This window comes from Cucurbita pepo, unplaced genomic scaffold (assembly GCF_002806865.2).
Source record: "Cucurbita pepo subsp. pepo cultivar mu-cu-16 unplaced genomic scaffold, ASM280686v2 Cp4.1_scaffold000220, whole genome shotgun sequence".
NCBI classification, from domain to species: Eukaryota; Viridiplantae; Streptophyta; class Magnoliopsida; order Cucurbitales; family Cucurbitaceae; genus Cucurbita; species Cucurbita pepo.
Window position 1 is genome coordinate 55173 of NW_019646477.1, and position 4272 is coordinate 59444.

The window sequence follows — 4272 nt, forward strand, 5'->3', positions numbered from 1 at the left end:
GACTTCAAACGTCCCAGATTAGGGTTTCTGAATTAGGGTTCGATTTCAAGCACTCCGTTTCTTCGATCGAAATTCTATTCTAAATCATCGAGACTAATCATTCCCCACAAAAGTTTCGAGAAACGTCGACCTTGACTTTGTTTGCTTAGCACGTACTTCAAACTTCCCAGATTAGAGTTTCAGAATTAGGGTTCGATTTTGTAGAACTCTTTTATTTTATAATCATTCCCCACAAAAATTTAAAACACGTTGACCGCGACTCGGTTTGCTTAGCACGAACTTCAAATGTCTCAGATTAGGGTTTCTGAATTAGGGTTTGATTTGAAGCATTCTGTTTCTTCGAAATTCTATTCCAAATAATCAAGACTAATCATTACCTAGAAAAGTTTCGAGAAACGTCGACCGTGACTCGGTTCTTTTAGCACGGACTTCAAACTTCCTAGTTTAGGGTTTCCGAATAATGGTTTGATTTGAAGCACTCCGTTTATTCGATCGAAATTTTATTCTAAATCATCAAGACTAATAATTCCCCACAAAAGTTTCGATTAACGCCGACCGTGACTCGGTTCTTTTAACACGTACATCAAACGTCCCAGATTAGGGTTTCCCAATTAGGGTTCGATTTTGTAGCTCTCTTTTATTTTATAATCATTCCCTAAAAAAATTTAAAACACGTTGACCGCAACACGGTTTGCTTAACATGGACTTCAAACGTCCCAGATTTGGGTTTTCGAATTGGGTTTCGATTTGAAGCACTCCGTTGCTTCGAAATTCTATTCTAAATCATCAAGACTAATCATTCAACACCAAAGTTTCAAGAAACGTCGACCGGGAATCGGTTCTTTTAGCACGGACTTAAAACGAACTAAATTAGGGTTTACAAATTTGGGTACGATTTGAAGCACTCCGTTTCTTCGAAATATATTCTAAATCCTGAAGACTAATCATTCCCCATAGAAGTTTCGAGAAACGTCGACTGTGACTCGGTTCTTTTAGCATGGACTTCAAACGTCCCAGATTAGGGTTTCTTAATTAGGGTTTGATTTCANCTTCGAAATATATTCTAAATCCTGAAGACTAATCATTCCCCATAGAAGTTTCGAGAAACGTCGACTGTGACTCGGTTCTTTTAGCATGGACTTCAAACGTCCCAGATTAGGGTTTCTTAATTAGGGTTTGATTTCAAGCACTTCGTTTCTTCGATCGAAATTTTATTCTAAATCATTGAGACTAATCATTCCCCAAAAAAGTTTCGAGAAACGTCGACCGTGACGCGGTTTTTTTAGCACGTACTTCAATCGTCCCAAATTAGGGTTTTCGAATTAGGGTTCATTTTTGTAGCACTCTTTTACTTTATAATTATTCCCCACAAAAATTTTTAACACGTTGATCGCGACACAGTTTGCTTAGCACGGACTTCAAACGTCCCACATTAGGGTTTCCGAATTAGGGTTCGATTTGAAGCATTCTGTTTCTTCAAAATTCTACTCTAAATAATCAAGACTAATCATTCCCCACAAAAGTTTCGAGAAACGTCGACCGTGGCTCGGTTCTTTTAGCACGGAATTCAAACATACGAGATTAGGGTTTCCGAATAAGGGTTCGATTTGAAGCACTCCGTTTATTCGATTAAAATTCTATTCTAATTCATCAAGACTAATCATTCCCCACAAAAGGTTCGATTAACGCTGACCATGACTCGGTTATTTTAGCACATACTTCAAACGTCCCAGATTAGGGTTTCCGAATTCGGGTTCGATTTTGTAGCTCTCTTTTACTTTATAATCATTCCCCACAAGAATTTAAAACACGTTGACCGCGACTTGGTTTACTTAGCACGGACTTGAAACGTCCTAGATTAGGGTTTCCGAATTAGGGTTAGATTTGAAGCAATCCGTTTCCTCGAAATTCTATTCTAAATAATCAAGACTAATCATTGCCCACAAAAGTTTCGAGAAACGTCGACCGTGACTCGGTTCTTTTAGCCCGGACTTCAAACGTCCTAAATTAGGGTTTATTAATTAGGGTTCGATTTCAAGCACGCCGTTTCTTCGATCGAAATTCTATTCTAAATCATCGAGACTAATCGTTCCATACAAAAGTTTCGAGAAACGTCGACCGTGACTCGGTATTTTTAGCACGTACTTCAAACGTTCCAGATTAGGGTTTCCGAATTAGGGTTCGATTTTGTAGCTCTCTTTTACTTTATAATCATTCCCCACAAAAAATTTTAACACGTTGACCGCGACACAGTTTGCTTAGCACGGACTTGAAACGTCCCAGATTAGGCTTTCCGAATTAGGGTTCGATTTGAAGCACTCTGTTTCTTCGAAATTCTATTCTAAATAATCAAGACTAATCATTCCCCACAAAAGTTTCGAAAAACGTCGACCGTGACTCGGTTCTTTTAGCACGGACTTCAAACGTCCTAGATTAGATTTTCCGAATAAGGGTTCGATTTGAAGCACTCCGTTTATACGATCGAAATTCTATTCTAAATCACCATGACTAATCATTCCCCACAAAAGTTTCGATTAACGCCGACAGTGACTCAGTTCTTTTAGCACGGACTTCAAAAGTCCCAGATTAGGGTTTCCAAATTAGGGTTCGATTTCAAGCACTCATTTTCTTCGAAATTCTATTCTAAATCATCAAGACTAATCATTCCCCACAAAAGTTTCGAGAAACGTCGACCGTGACTCGGTTCTTTTAGCACGGACTTCAAACGTCCCAGATTAGGGTTTCCGAATTAGGGTTCGATTTGAAGCACTCCGTTTCTTCGATATTCTATTCTAAATCATCGAGCCTAATCTAATCATTCCCCACAAAACTTTTATAAAACGTCGACCGCGACTCAGTTTTTTTAGCACGGACTTCAAACGTCCCAGATTAGGGTTTCCGAATTAGGGTTCGATTTGAAGCACTCCGTTTCTTCGATATTCTATTCTAAATCATCGAGCCTAATCTAATCATTCCCCACAAAACTTTTAAAAAACGTCGACCGCGACTCGGTTTTTTTAGCACGGACTTCAAACGTCCCAGATTAGGGTGTCCGAATTAGGGTTCGATTTGAAGCACTCCGTTTCTTCGATATTCTATTCTAAATCATCGAGCCTAATCTAATCATTCCCCACAAAACTTTTAAAAAACGTCGACCGCGACTCGGCTTTTTTAGCACAGACTTCAAACGTCCCAGATTAGGGTTTCCGAATTAGGGTTCGATTTGAAGCACTCCGTTTCTTCGATATTCTATTCTAAATCATCGAGCCTAATCTAATCATTCCCCACAAAACTTTTAAAAAACGGTCGAACGTGACTCGGTTTTTTTTAGCACGGACTTCAAACGTCCCAGATTAGGGTTTCCGAATAAGGGTTCGATTTGAAGCACTCCGTTTATTCAATCAATATTCTATTCTAAATCATCAAGACTTATCATTCCCCACAAAAGTTTCGATTAACACTGACCGTGACTCGGTTTTTTTAGCACGTACTTCAAACGTCCCAGATTAGGGTTTCCAAATTAGGGTTTGATTTTGTAGCACTCTTTTACTTTCTAATCATTCCCCACAAAAATTTAAAACACGTTGACCGCGACTCGGTTTGCTAAGCACGGACTTCAAACGTCCTAGATTAGGGTTTCCGAATTAGGGTTCGATTTGATGCACTATGTTTCTTCGAAATTCTATTCTGAATGATCAAGACTAATCATTCCCCACAAAAGTTTCGAGAAACGTCGAACGTGACTCGGTTCTTTTAGCACGGACTTCAACCGTCCCAAATAATGGGTTTCTGAATAAGGGTTCGATTTGAAGCACTCCGTTTATTCGATCGAAATTCTATTCTAAATCATCAAGACTAATCCTTCCCCACAAAAGTTTCGAGAAACGTCGACCGTGACTCCGTTCTTTTAGCACGGACTTCAAACGTCCCAGATTAGGGTTTCCGAATTAGGGTTCGATTTGAAGCACTCCGTTTCTTCGATATTCTATTCTAAATCATCGAGCCTAATCTAATCATTCCCCACAAAACTTTTAAAAAACGTCGACCGCGACTCGGTTTTTTTAGCACGGACTTCAAACGTCCCAGATTAGGGTGTCCGAATTAGGGTTCGATTTGAAGCAATCCGTTTCTTCGATATTCTACTCTAAATCATCGAGCCTAATCTAATCATTCCCCACAAAACTTTTAAAAAACCTCGACCGCGTCTCGGTTTTTTTAGCACAGACTTCAAACGTCCCAGATTAGGGTTTCCGAATTAGGGTTCGATTTGAA